The sequence below is a fragment of the Alexandromys fortis genome, unplaced genomic scaffold (assembly GCF_014885135.2).
Source record: "Alexandromys fortis isolate MF-2015 unplaced genomic scaffold, M_Fortis_MF-2015_v1.1 scaffold_60, whole genome shotgun sequence".
Classification (NCBI taxonomy): domain Eukaryota; kingdom Metazoa; phylum Chordata; class Mammalia; order Rodentia; family Cricetidae; genus Alexandromys; species Alexandromys fortis.
In genome coordinates, this window is record NW_026067946.1 from 4,616,763 (window position 1) to 4,632,529 (window position 15,767).

Here is a 15,767-nt window from a genome sequence, read left to right on the forward strand (position 1 = left end):
AGTATGTAATTTGAGACTGGGAATGTTTTATTTCAAAATTTAGATATACCATCTCTTTCTTTCCCAAATGGTAGGCTAAACTTCTATATAGTTGTATCACGTATAAAGATTAGTATTTGTATGTGGCATCAACTATACCGCAATTCTCATAAGGGAGACAGGTTTTCTGATCCTGGTAGGGAGAGCAGATAGTATAGGTATAAAAGTCTCTCTGCTTTTATGGATTATATGAATATATACACAGCCTCTCCAGTCCAATATCAACAGATGGCTAGAAAAACTCTTGATGAAAATGATGATCTCTCAATTTCTAATGATAGAGTGGGGAAATTTTCCTACAAATTTTTCAAATTCAAAACAAACTTAAATACTGATTAAAAATTCCATTAAATTTTAAGTAATTACTAACCAGAAAATAAAATATTTGTAGGCTAAATAAAAAAATGTGAAAAAGATAGAAGAGTCACTACCTCAGGACAGTTTAAGATAACACTTTCAATTTAAAAATTCTTATAGAAACTATGGAAACAATATAGAGTTTAGTCTAAAACAAGGGAAAATTTGAGAGAATTCTGTCTCACATTGGGACCACAAATGTTTATGACTTCAGTGAAGGGGGATCCATCCATAGAGAAAGGCAAAGAAGGTATTTCTTTATTCTATCCCTTCATTCCAACTATAATGCTGTGCGAAGGAGAACAATTGTAACCAAACTTCTCTCCCAATGGGATTTTAGTTTGAAATTAGCCAGAACTTGGAAACAACCTAAATGCCCCTTGACCAAAGAATGGATAAGGGAAATGTGGCGTATTTACACAGTGGGGTACTACACAGTGGAAAAAAATGACGTCTTGAGATTTGTGGGCAAATGGATGGAGCTAAAGAAACATAATATTGAGTGAGGTAACTCAGACCCAGAAAGACAAATTTAGTGTGTACTCACTCATAAGTGACTTTTAGACATAAAGCAAAGAAAACCAGCCTACAACTTACAATCCCAGAGAACCCAGACAACAAAGAGGACCCTAACAGAGACATACATGGATCTAATCTACATGGGAAGTAGAAAAAGACAAGATCTCCTGAGTAAATTGGGAGCATGGAAACCTTGGAAGAGGTTTGAAGGGTAGGGGAGAGGTAGCAAGGGTAGCAGAGAAAAATATATACATCAATAAAAACAATTTTAAAAAAGAAATATTACAACAGAGAAGAATAAGTAAAATAAATGAGAAAATTGGGGAGAAATCTGCTGTAGAATAAAAGAAATCATTAGCAAGTAATGTAAAAAAATAAATTAATGCTACATATCTGGGTATATTAGTATTTCTCAAAATGGTGTTTAGATAATGACTGACTAGGAGTAAAGTTGATATCAGACAGAAGTAAGAATAGGTCCATTCTTATGAAATTTAAAATTTAGGCTCAAAACAGAAATTAAGTTCAGCTTTTAATAAAAACAACACATGTATATGCAAATACACACAGATATGAACACACCAAAATCACACAAGACCCTATAAATGTAAAAATATGAAAGCCAGTCAAAATGTCAAGAATGGGACCATCAAAAGTCCTACTTAAATCAAAGGCAACAAATGGAAAATATTTTAGTAAGTTAAATTACAGAATATGAGAACCTCACTAGGGCTATGAAACATTAAGCAGATTAAAAATAATCCAAATAAAATATTTGGAAATTAATAGAAATCAAATCAAATAAAAATAAAATAAAAGACTCAAAAGGAAGATTAAGACTTTGACCTTTATCTCACCCTAGGAAAAATTAATTTGCCTAGGTTCAATAAAAGTTGGAATCGCTGAGTGTCTAGAAATTAAGAGAAATACTACCTCTAAGTAGCTGATATTTTGACTAACAAGAAGAAAAAAAAATCAACCCAAAGTAAAAATATTCAAATTAGACTTTCTCAAAATATACTGTGCTTACTAAAGTACATCATAGAGAAAACAAAATTTAAAAGCAGAGATTGTTACAAAAATGCACCCAAAATATACATCTGGCAAGGAACTTACTTCTAGGGACATAAAAATTCTTTACAACTAACATTAACATAATACTACTCAACATTTAAGTAACCATGGTGGCATCACAGTTCTCAGGGTTTGATGCATGGGATTAATACGTTCAAGGCCTGCCTGAGCAGAAGCACCACAGCAGATATTATAGATGTCTATAGCCTATGGTCTAAAAAATATGACCAATACTTAGCAAAAGGCAAAAAAAATTAGAAGAGCAGTCCCATGAATGAAAAAGAAATATCAAGTATGAATACAATCATTATAAAAATATGAAAAATAGTTTTATGAATAAATATTTAACATCCGAAAAACTAAAGTCAAAAATAGCATAAACTTTGGCTCCCATTAGAACCAATGAGATACAATCCACAATTTTCACATTGTGCAACCAAGAAAACCATAGATTGAGATGACTGCTCATGAAGGCTCTGTTAAACCTCTTGGAAATGATTCCCTGCAACCCATACAAACTTTTCTGGAGTGTTCTGTAAGTTCTGTGAAACTAACATGACCTTGATACATTCCGGTAAAGGAAGACAGAAAAACACAAATTTCTAGGTTATATTATGTATAAACGAATATACAATGATACTGGTTAACTTGTGACAAATTTTATTTAGTAATGTACAAAAGGTAACTGTTGGTGATCAAGTTAGTTAAGTCTAGAAAGAAAACATTAATTTTTTTTAGAAAATTTGTTAAACTGCATACATTTAAGAAGAAAGAGTCTCAAACAATGAAGAAAAAATCATACTATTAAACTAACATGGTACCTACCATTCTAACAGCTGGTAGGAAACGTGGAGTGAGAATTTAAAAGGGACTCCTCTTCTTATAAAGAAATCTTTCTGATATCTCCCCTCCATGATGAATCCTATAGAAAGTTATGATAAAAAGCTGAAGGCTCACTGTATTGACAGAGAAGAGCAAAAATTTTCATTATTACAAGCATTCACAAAAGATCAAAATTAGTTTAGAAATTAGGACAATAAGTGACATTGTAACAAAAGTCTCAGGTAGAAAAAAGTCAGCTAAAAATTGATTGCCTATACCAAAACTATGTAAGTCTTATTTAAAAATTAACCTCCACATAAAATAGGAAGCAATAACTTAACATACCTAAGAACAAATATAACAAAACACATATGATACAAATAATTCTTTAAATGTAGCAATAAATATCCAAATAAATGAGAGGATATACCATGTTCAAGAAGAAAATTCTACTAATCATTCATACAATGAACTATAAATTCAATTAAATTACAAAGCTTCACAAAAGTTGAAAATCTTAGTCTAATAATTTCAGCTTATAATACCAAAGGGTTACCAGGTGGTGGTGGTACACACCTTGAATCCCAGCACTCAGGAGGCAGAGGCAGTGAACTTGAGACCAGGCTCAACTACAGAGTGAGTTCCAAGTCAGCCAGAGCTACACACAGAGAAACCCCGTCTTGAAAAAAGCAGAAAGAAAAGAGAGAGAAAGGAAACCAAAAGCTAAGCGTCACCAAAACACTGACATTGGTATGAAATACCATGGGTCCTTTGCCGCCTCTAAATCAGAATTCATTAAAACCCACAGTGGATTAGACTGTGTCATATCTACCCACACACGGCACAGCGAGTGAGCCGTATATCAGACCAGAGAACGGAGCTGGCTGCTGCAGAAATGAGATCTTGATTCATGGCAGGGTTTCCATTGCAGAATAGTGAGCAAAGGGTAGATTGTTTAATATGAGCAGTGGGATTCATTATCCATATAGAAATATAAAGTTGCTCACGGGCAAAGTATGCTTTATTAAAAGGAGAATACAATCCTGAAATGTTCAGGAAACATAAAAGGGAGTATGTTTATAATATCAAAATTTAGAAGAAAATTCTGAAGAATGCTAAAACAGAAAAAAACATAAAGAAAATTCTTATTAAGTCCTTTCATTTTCTTCTTACAAGTAAAACATGACCTGCCTGTGGTGGCAAAGTTTTATGCACCAGGAAAGTCTTTTCGTTTGTGGCATAATTTTCTGTTTCTTGATCCTTTCACTTGATAATGTTCTTAATTTTATGCACTTTTCTGTGCTTGGTGAGTTTGTTTGTGACAAGATTCTCCATATGTATCTGATGGCTGCCTTGACTCACAGGCTTCTACCCTCTACCTCTGGAGTACTAGGCTCAGTAATTTTTGCCACCACAAGCAGGTCATGTTCTTACTTGTAAAAAAAAAAAAGTGAAAGAACTTATTAAGAATTTTCTTTATATTTTGTGCTGTTTTAGTGTTCTTCAGAACTTTAAATTTTGAACTGCCAACTAAGCATAGTGGTCTGAGGTTGCTGCCAAGGACCATGTCTGGATCCATGGTACATCTGTAACCAGGGTCTGTGTATCATGATGTCTATGGCCCATGTTGCCACCAAGAGCCATGCAGATACCAGGGGTCAGGGCTGCCACCTAGGACAATGTTGATGTTCAAAGCTTGCACTGCTGATGATAAAATGAAGATCTGAGTGACTTGTCTTGCCATCAGGGTCATGGTGTAGAATGGGCTGGGCTGCTAACAAGAGTCATATCTGGTCTGTGGCCCTACTGCAGCCACAGTCTCTGATGATGGCCATGGCTCCTGTTACCACCAAAGGCAGTGATGATAGGGTTGCACAGAGTAGGTTCTGTGCCTCACAGGCTGCAGTACGTGTGATAACCGGCCCTGCAACTTACCAGCTACAGCACTTAGGAGAGCAGGCCCTGTAACTTGAACGGGCAGTGCAGTAAAGCCAAGCCCATTGTGGGTTTGCAGGTAAGCCGGCCTTGAAGGTGTGAGAATGGGAGAGCTAGCCCCGCTAACTGTCTGTCATGTGGTGACATGGGCAAGGGAGAGAGTCACACACATACCTGGCCCCTCCCCTGCCCCTTGACACCAAATTCAGGTGGGAAATCTGGTCCTGGAGTCTCAAGAATGGGAGAGGTGTGCTCCCTCACCAACTGTAGCACTTGAGAGAGGAGGCCTTGCACCCTACCTAGGAAAAACAGTAGAGCTGACCCCGGTGGTGTGGGGGGAGGGAGTAAAAAGGGCCTGAGGTCATGAGGGTAGAACTTACCCCAATCCTTGCTGCCTGCTGCATTGGGTGAGCTAGCTATGGTAGAGCCAGAGAGATTGCTCAGGTGGTGATGGAGAGGGAAAGCTGCCGAACCAATCAACCCACTACCACCCAGGCCCCCAATCAGAGCTATAAGTTAGCTCACCTCAACATCCACCTCATCTATGACCTGCTAGAGCATGTAAAAGTGCTGGATCCTGCAGATCCAAAGCTGCAGGATCTCCATGACACAAGGCAACAACAGGCTATCCAAGGAGTCCCAGTGACCGAGGAGTATTAATAATATAGCAGAAGTCAGAGGCCTTGAACCAGATCAATGACTTATACCAATAAATATTTGCAAGATGCATGGACTAAAGGGTGTACTGTGATTCACTGGGCCATACTACAGCTCCACACAAGATCTTGTTTTGTTTGGGTTTTGATATTTATGTTTGTTTGGAGGATATTTGTTTGTTTGCATTTTTGTTTTATTCTTCCTTTTAAATTTTATTTTATTTTGTAAGTGAGGTTGCAAGGGCAGGCAGTAGTTGATGTGGTAGTTGGTGATATCCTTCTGTATATGTATTGCTTTTATTGGTTGATGAATAAAGCTGTTTTGGGCAATGACTTAGCAGAGCAAAGTCAGCCCGGAAATCTGGACAGAGATATATAGAGAAAATAGGCAGAGTCAAAGAGACACCATGTAGCTGCCAAGGAGAAAGTTGTTCAGAACCTTTACCAGTAAGCCACAGCTTCATGGCAATACACATATGGATAGAAATTAGTTAATTCAAGATGTATGAGCTAACTATAAATATGCCTGAGTCATTTGACCAAGCAATTCTTCAATTAATAGAGTTTCTGTGTGATTATTTGAGTCTGGGTGGTCAGGAACAAATGATCAGTCTCTGTTTAAAAATGCCATCACCTGGGGGCCAACTAAATCCTCTTAAAACCAGTGAGCTCTTGGGAAGAAACTCTAAACACTAAAGAACAGAGTTAAGCAGGGCTTCTTGGTAGCAGCATTTTCTGGGATTGGCTCTTTTTGCTAGAGGCAGACAGAGGCATGATTCCTTAAAGAGAAAACTTCCTGACTCAGCATCAGTAGAAAAAAATTGTGCAGCCATCTTCCTGATTGATGCTGGTGTGGCTATGGGGCACTTAAATGGGGTCTGTGAGCAGCATGTTAGAAATTGCTTAATAGTGAGATCAGCTGCATCCCTGGAGTTTGGGTGGTAAGAATGCCTCCTCCATGTTTGACTGGGTGGAGCAAGCAGGCAGGGCCACAGAGTTGGTTCTAGCCATACCCACTTAGAATTAAAAAAAATATGCTGCTGGTTAGAAAATGATTACAGACACGTAATAAAGACAGGTTCAGATAAAAAAAAGAAGACCTCTGAATGGGTCACAGTATTGGATAAATGTACATAGGCTTGGGAGAAGAAAAAGATTATAGACAGTTATAAAAAGAAACATGTTTTAAAAAATAAAACAAAGTCTTTAAAGAGACAATAAAAGTGATATAAAACAGTACACACAGTGATAGATTAAATGAATAAAGAAAAATAAGCCACATAAAGATGGAATCTACATAGAGAGACTGGATTATGCATATTATATTGTTTTCTTTGATTTTTTTTTTTGATTCTGGAGACTGCTTAGCTAAACCAACAAAAAGGTATCTTGACTTGAAAGTTTGGATCTAAGGATATGTTGTTTTAGAAAAGAGATTCTGCTTTTGTTTCCATAAAGGATAGGAACCTATGGATTTCTTCAAGACTAATGTAGTTTGACAGAACAAGATCCCCCAAAAGGTCTCTATGAACCCTAAAAACACTTCACCCAAAAAATGGCAGGAAGCAGTTTAGAGAAAACTATGCCCAAATTCCCGAAATGATTGTTTATAAATGTTTGCTTTTTTTTTTTAAAGGGGATTGATTATAAATGGTTAAATGGTCATAGTCAATCTCTCTCTAAAACAAAGGGGCAAGGCAAAAGATATGATATCAAGTTGAATACTTTATGTTGGTGTAGACTTTGGTATATTGAAACAAATTTAAGGTCAATTTGCTATACTGTGTATATGTATTTCTTTCTTCCTTTATTTATTTATTAAAGATTTCTGTCTCTTCCCCACTGCCGCCTCCCCTTTCCCTCCCCCTCTCCCAATCAAGTCCCCCTCCCTCATCAGCCCAAAGAGCAATCAGGGTTCCCTGCCCTGTGGGAAGTCCAAGTACCACCCACCTCCATCCAGGTCTAGTAAGGTGAGCATCCAAACTGCCTAGGCTCCCACAAAACCAATAGTTGCAATAGGATCAAAAACCCATTGCCATTGTTCTTGGGGTCTCAGTAGTCCTCATTGTCCACTATGTTCAGCGAGACCGGTTTTAACCCAGACTTTTTCAGACCCTGGCCAGCTGGCCTTGGTGAGTTCCCGATAGAACATCCCCATTGTCTCAGTGTGTGGGTGCCCCCCTCGCGGTCCTGAGTTTCAAAGACCTTTCAAAGACCTACAGAACGTGGCATTTTAAATGTTTTAAGAACTTAAACTTTTCTCAAAAGTGAGACATGTCTGCTTCTGTCTGTACCAATCTATTTTAAGAGATGATGGACATTAAAAAGACTCCTTGTAGAGTTTGCTAGTCATTTGGGCAAGAAACTACTCTTGCCTGGACTTGACATTGGAATAATTAAATCTATAGACTAATAAATGGTACAAGTTACAGAATGTGATATTCTGTAACTCCACCAAAGTTTAAGGAAATTTCTCTTTAAACCAAGAGTGCCCCCCCAAATGAAGTCACTTCCATCTAAATTAGGGTTTTTATTGCTGGAATGAAACACCACGAACAAGAAGCAAGTTGGTGAGGATAGGGTTTGTTCAGTTTGTACTTCTACACTGTAGTTCATCATCAAAATAAGTGAGGACAGGGATTCGAAAATAAAAGGAACCTGGAGGCAGGAGTTGATGGAGAGGCCATGGAGGGATGCTGCTTGCTGACTGGCTTGCTTCTCATGGCTTGTTTAGCTTGCTTTCTAACAGAACCTAGGACCACCAGTCCAGGGATGATAGTGGGTTGGGCCTTCCTTTATCAATCATTAATTAAAATGACATACAGCTGGGTCTTATGGGGGCATTCTCTCAATTGACATCATAACACAGCATAGACAAGAGAGAATAACTCACGTGGCTTATCAATACTCAGTGAATCACAGAGGATGTGGAATCCACTAATTAGACGGTATTTCCTCATAATGATTAGAGATGGCTGGGAAATGGTTTTAATCATTTGGGGAGAAGGAAGTGCTTTCCCTAAGACTTAATGACTCATTTAAAATTTTTTTCTGAATTTATTTTATATTTTTCTACTCATTTTAAATTTTGTTTTAAACAAAGGTAAGCAGTTTTAATAAAATACTGCAATAAAATATGAATACGCATTTTGTAAATAGCATCAAAATCCTGTGATATTAAAATGAAAAACATACTCAATACGTTTGACATACTGTATGAGAATACATGAATTTCTTTGCAGACATCAATTCAATTTAAATCTCACCAAATATATTCAATGTAACTTTACTCAGTATTGATCCCAAGTGAGGGTAGTTCAGTTTCTTTGGGAATGGAGTTATCTATTTCAGCAATCAGAGAACCAGAGAAGCAATTGAATCAGAGCAACTACTTGCAAATGGCCAAACAAATTGATAATCTTAGACTTAAAAATACTGCTTTAATGCAGAGAACGTATAAGCCCTATTTTATTTTCCTGCTAATGACAGTGTTTTCTCTTTAGCCAGACAATATGAGGCTGATCATGTTATTATGGCAAAGCTATTCAAAGGCTTGGAAAATGTCCTTCCATTGGCTCTGATACAAAATAAATACCCCTGAATAGCCTAGTGCAGACACAATTCTTTTAGAGGATTCACTCTTCTTAGGTGAATTCCTTCCTTTGGAGGAATTATGGCAACTCTCAGCCTGGCTACACTATTATTTTTCAGGACACATAAAGGCTCAACTTTCCCAGAGAGTACTGAGTGCCCTGGAGCAAATACTGAACTTGGGAGGTATTCGGGAGGGCACTAGGAAAACAGTGTGTTGATTGCAGATCAGAGATCTCTGAGCAGCTATCCTTGCTTGGCAAAGCACAGGAGGTTTCAGATCCAGGTGGCAATTTAAACAGCAAGAAATGTCAACTAACAAAGATCATTCCTTGTTTTGTTACAACTATAGCCTTTTCTGTTCTGTATAAGTCAAAGCAATGAAACACATCAATGTGATAGATGGTATTCAGGAGTACATATCATTTCCACTGTGTTTTTTATTAGAAATATATCTTGAGTGTATTATGGGATATTAGATACATTTAACTTTAATAATAGCTAATTCCTTCTGGTAATGTCTCATTTTTGCTACATTTGATATTCAATTATCCATCAACATTATCAACACTAGAAAAGAAACATATTATATGTGTCTGCCTGCTGTAGCTTCCCTTGAGCAGGTATGAAAAACCAGTCTTACCCAGTACCATTGGGACCAGAAAAAAGAAGGAGACCCACACTCCTGTTTGGGGCAGCTTGCCCTATGGGAAACAAAAATCACAGTCCTACCACGCATTTTGTGGGGTCAGGCATTTGGGTGTCATTATACTGAGCAAATATATGGTGGTATATGGGACAGAGAGGCAGAATGGTTCATGTCATGTGGAGAGAGGCAGATCTGAAGGGGTAAAGGATGTGAGGAATGGATACAGGTGGGTATCATGCTTCCCACCAGGGGCCATGGTGACATCTGGGCCTGGGATGCTGCCAAGGACCTTTCAAGGGTCCATGACCTTGCTGCAGCAGTTGGGTCTGTGTTGATCTCCCTGGCTCTTGTTACCACTGAAGGGCATGGGGATGAGGCTGCAGAGAGTTGGCCCCATACCTCTTCACCTGCTGCAGTTGGGAAAGCTGGCCCCGGGATCCTGAAAGCGGGAGAGATGCTCCTGTCCCTCACTGTCTACAGCACACTGAAGAGCGGGCTCTGTACCTTGCCTAGGCAGCACAGTGGAGCTGACACTGGTATTGGGGATACAGGTGAGTCAGCTCCGAGGGTGTCAGAACAGGAGAGCTAACCCTGCCCCCCCTCACATTCCATGTGGTGGCATAGGCAAAGGAAAGATGCCACAGCCACTTGCCACCTGCAGCAGGTGGGAGAGGTGGACTTGGGGCTGTGAAGGTGGGAGAGCTGTCTTTATTCTATATCAGATGCAGCACTTGGGAGATTAGGCCATACACCATGCCTGGGCAGCACAGTAGAGCTGGCCCTGGTGGTTTAGGTACAAGTGAGCCAGCCCTGAGGGTTTGATAGCCAGAGAACTGGCCACCAATCCTTAGGGTCTACTGCATTGGGTAAGTTAGCCATGTCAGCTCTAGAGAGCTCTCCCTGGAGGTGAGGGGGAGGGAAAGCTGGCAGGCTGAGGAACCCAGCTACCATTATAGGCCCAGAACTAGGGTTATGAGTTGGCCCACCCCAACATCGTCCCCATCTATGAAAGGATGGAGCACATGAAGGTGCCATCCTGCAGATCCAAAGCTGTATGATTTCCACAACACAAGGAAACAACAGTTTATCCAAGAGGAGTCCTAGTGTGTGCCCATTATCAATTTTAGCAGAAGCCAGAGGCATTGAGTCAGATCAATGATTTATTGCAATGAACTCTTTCAAGTAAAGATGTGTGGAATAAAGGGCAGACTGCTTGACTCACTGGGCCAAATTACAGCTCCCACAATGAAATGTTTTTTTTTCTTTATTTTTTTTTTAAATTTTATTGGGGTAGAGGTGTAAGACCAGCAGGACAATATGAAGGGTCAAGAGACAAACGGGATTGGAATGCATGATGTGAAATCCACAAAGAACCAATAAAAAGTAAAAAAAAAATTATTAGTCCTGTTTTCATTAAGAGTACAAAATCATATTGGATCCACACAATAAGTATATATATTTTCAAAGTAACAGTAAATTAATTTTTATATATTTATCTGCTAACTTAAGACAGCACACTGCAATGGTGTTCACGACCTCGAAAACACTGAAAACAGCCCTGGCCTTGCCAATATGGTTGTGCTTTGGTGTCTGCAGAGAGTGACTGAAGGGATTACTCCTTACAACTGTGTGTCCTGTTTACAAGTAACCTACCAATATCTCCCCTATAGGCTAAATGATGTCAGTTATCTATACTCCCAGCTCAGTAGAGATGCTCTGTCAGTGTTTCTATGCTGCAATTGCTTAGGGAGTAATAACAGATAATCTGCATGTGTCTGGATCTTTTCCCAGTCTTTGGATCCATGTTTGGTTTCATGACTGGATGTGGTGCTCCAAAAGGCAGAGGACAGAACATTCATGAACTACCACCATGGTCTTCCTCCTGGTGATGGCTGGGAGCAAATTCTCAAGAAACAAACTTCCAGAGAGAAAACAACTATATCATAACTTTTTACAATGTACTGTCAATATTAGTATTTTATGATGTTTTTAAAAATAATATTTCCAACAACAATGTAAACTAATTTTTTTTTTACTTTTTACAGAATTACAGTATGTAAGTAAAATATTAACTTACATACTGTGGATGAAATACTTTGGTTCTATGTAGTTTTTTTTCTTAATTGGCATAGCATATATAGCTGATTGCACCAGCACCTAAAACTGGACCTTGTATTATTTATTTATTTATTTATTTATTTACGTCATTCACTTTTTCTGGGAAAAGTCTTACTATATGCTCTAGGCTGAGCTGGAACTCACTATTAGCCTACACTATAGTCATTGTCCAGACTCATCCTCCAGATTCATCCTGAGATTATAGGAATACACCACTATGCCCAGCTAAATGGATGCATATTGAAGGATAGAACTTGGAACAATGCAGGAACAGTGCCCATTTGAACAAGTCATGTAATTGCTATGGGAATCTTGCTTCATAACATTGCTGCAAGGAAAGTAGGGCAAGTCAACTTGCTGTGGAAAGCACGGGGAGAGGTTATTTCTTAAACCACATAGCATGTATCCTTATTCTTCTCTTATCTCATGGGGTGAGTGAGCCCCTGGACGTTAAGTTACCATTTACCTAGCTGACCTTCCTTTGCTCTTTTGGATGGGTGCAGGAAAAGGCAAAGAGTGATTTTTAATGCTGGTGATCTCAGTCAAGGGCCCCATTTCTGAACCAAGAGATATAGAGGGTATAGTCTGGATCCTGAGAGCTAGAAATTTTCAAATTTTAAGGACCTGAGGCATAATATTCTAGGTGTTCAGATCACAAGATTGCTGCTCTAGGCTTTGACTATCAATGCCCTGGCACTTAGTAACCAACTCAAAACAATAGCTACAATTGACCGAAGTACAGAAAGGTCAATGTTCTGGTTCTTAAGTCCTTAATGTCTGGACCCAGTTCCTTACAGTGGCTGGGGTTACATCTATCAGACAATGGTTTTAGGATCCTTGTCTCTTTGTTCTTGGATACTCACTGGAACACTTCCAGCAAAAAAGGCTCACCATCTCTCTCCTTTATCACTTCTCTATAGGAGACAGTCTATCTTGAACAAAACAAGTCTAGAATATCAAAATCAGTATCTAAACCTCTTAAGCCACATTTCTTTGCCATGCCTACATTGCATTGCCTGCGTTGCATTGCCTGCAATGCATTGCCTGCATTGCCTCTGCCAGTGTTACTTTTGTCACCATCATCTCCTCACTGTGTAACCAGTGTACCCCATTCTAGTCTGAAAAATATCCACAGGCAGGAAAGAAAGGATCATTCTGTAAGAGCCTTTCACTGGGATTCATGTTGCAACCTAAAGAAGCAGGAAAGCATTTCCTGCCTGATTTAAACTGTAGCACAAACCATATAGCCAGGAAAGGGATGGTAGGACTATGGTATATAGCTTTCATATTGTAATCTGTGCCATTGGCAACAGTTTCTACTTCCACCAGTTGCATGTCTTTCTTTGGACCATTTACAGTGCTTGCATTACACAAATCACTAGTTTTCACTGAACCATCTGAAATGTCTTTTACCTTTAACCTGAGTGAGAATATCTATAGAGTGAGCAGACTTCACACTGGGTTCATTAGGAGTGATCTCTTCCAAAACTGGCATGGGTGATCTGCCATGTTGTACTGAAAGCAGTGCTTTCTGCAATACTGGTTGCTTCAATTCAGTTATAAACATAATCGGTAAACTGGAGATGTGTTCTTCAGAGTAGCTGAGGGGAACTTAGAACTGCCAGGCTGCCTTGTTCGCCAAACAGCAGCTTAGTTGTTGGTTCACCACTTGGAGCAAACACTTAGGGGAGGGCACTTGACAGCTCTAATACAAGCAGGTAAAAGGATTGTTCCTAACAGGTGATGTTATTAGAAGGGAAGTGAATTAAGGCGCATCAATAAAATAAACACAAAATTAATGTTAATAAGACTATTTGCATTTCTACCTTATGTTGCTCAAATGTAATTAGTCCCTCAGCCTAATGTTCCAAGAGAGTGTTGGGTCTGTTCAACCTGTCTCATGTGACAAAGATCTAAAAATGGGCAGTTCAGCTCTCCAGGAGTCCTGGAGAGAGCTGACAAAGACTTTGCACCTTGCATCTTTTGAGCAGTTCTTTCTTGCCTCTTTCTATATATAGGCATATAGTGCAATTATTGCAGTTGAAGAGTTATATAGTGGTGCTATAAGCTATTTTATATCAGTTAGCTGTGAAGGTTTTTTTTTTTTTCTTATATGCTCATAAGCCACAGGCACTTCCAAGTTGGCAGATGTGTAAACTTGGAGAGCTATGACATATTTTTACAGTTTGGGAAAACTGATAATCAGAGCACATCATGAAGTAGAGATTCATGTGGGAAACATATGTTCAGACAAGTGTCGTGGTGTGGGAACAACAAGCTTTACCCTAGAAACCTTTACATCATAATTTCTGGGTGATGTGCTCTTGAACATTTTTCGTTCTAACAGAGCTCTGAGTTTCCAGAAGTTGAGCTTCATAATTTTCCTGAACCATCACAGTTCTTGATTGCATATTTTCATACTACTATTAAAGAGTTTTTTCTTTCTGTGAGACTATTTGCAATTATAAACACATTTTTAACTATTTATTAACCTATTAATTAGCACTGATAACAGGTAAATTTCTATAAACCATTGAATTTGTTTACTTCTTTTTTTGATTCCTAGTTGGCAAGTATTCAGGTGGTATAATGGTGCATTTTTTTTAAAAAAAAAAAACTGCTTTTTAAAACACTTTTTTTTTACGGATACCACCAAACAACAAAAAATACTTGAAATTTTAGCGGAATCTTTGTCCCATTGAAGTTAAAACAGAGGGTCCCAAGCTGATGAAAAAATATCCTTCAATTGGCTATTGACACATCTTTTGTCGTGAATAAAAGCAGGGATTACATATATACATATCTTGTGAAGTTTTGAAACAAGGAGGCATTATCTTAGTCAATTCTACTCCCTGTTGTTTAGAAATGCAGGCTTTGACTACCACCCTCATGCTGCCGGGTTGTGTAAGATGAGCTCGATGACTGGGGTAACCCGCATCAGAAGAGCTGTAACCAAGGTAAGCCTCTGTGTGTGCTTATTGTGGTGTTTAGCACACATGATGGGGAGTAGGGTCCAACTGACATGATGGCTGCTCTCTAGCTTTTGATAGAACTGCACAACTGATCTTCACTCTCCAGAGAACCAAGAATGGATAAGGGACCGATTCAAACCATGTGCTCAAACATGGAGGCCGCCCTTCAGAGTGTTGTGTTAAAATTTAGTCAATTTCAGGGAACTTGAAGAGAATCTGTTCGGAAGAAATTGCCACACGTTTCACATCTGTGTGTAAAACACATTTTTATCCCATTGTTTCATTGCCAAAGATTCAGGATGTTGTTCTTTTTCAAAGCTTTCCTTTTGGCATATTTCAGGAAATACCTTTTCCATATGTTTGGTAGAAGCTTTATGACAGTTTCTAATAATTTATGAACTGGACATTCAAAATCCACATTTTCTTAATATTCTAAATTTATAAATTATACTTAGTATAGGATACTCTTACTTGTCTTGCCTGCAGATGATATTGAGAAATTATACTTGTTAATATAAAGTTTAATTCAGAGATGTGGGAAGGTCTAGAAGAAATAGAATAAGAAATCAGAGAAAACATTTATGAAGTTATAAAAAGCTAGGAAAATAAAATAGAGTTTTCTTAATGTGTTTCTTTTTATCCTGTACAAAATAAATTGGAATTTACTTTAAGAAAAATAAAACAACTCAAATCAAAAACTCCCCACACACTCAAATACTGAGCTGACTGGGGTAATCCACAACACTCTATCGTCTCAAGTAGTTTTAAGACTATACATTAGCTTGTCACTTTCTATATGTCACCTGGTAAACATCAAGGCTCTGTCTCTTGGGTGCTGTTTGTAGAGATAGATGTAGAGATGAGAACTCCCAAAGCACACAGCATCTGTCAATCTTACTTTTCATTTTAGGAAAAGCACATTTTTAGTTCATTGATAAAGTCAGTCTTCAATGTATTTAATAAATGTATCATTGATAGGCCATCTCTTACAAATGTAGACTTGAAAATTCTGTTAAGTATTCAGGTTTTTATTTG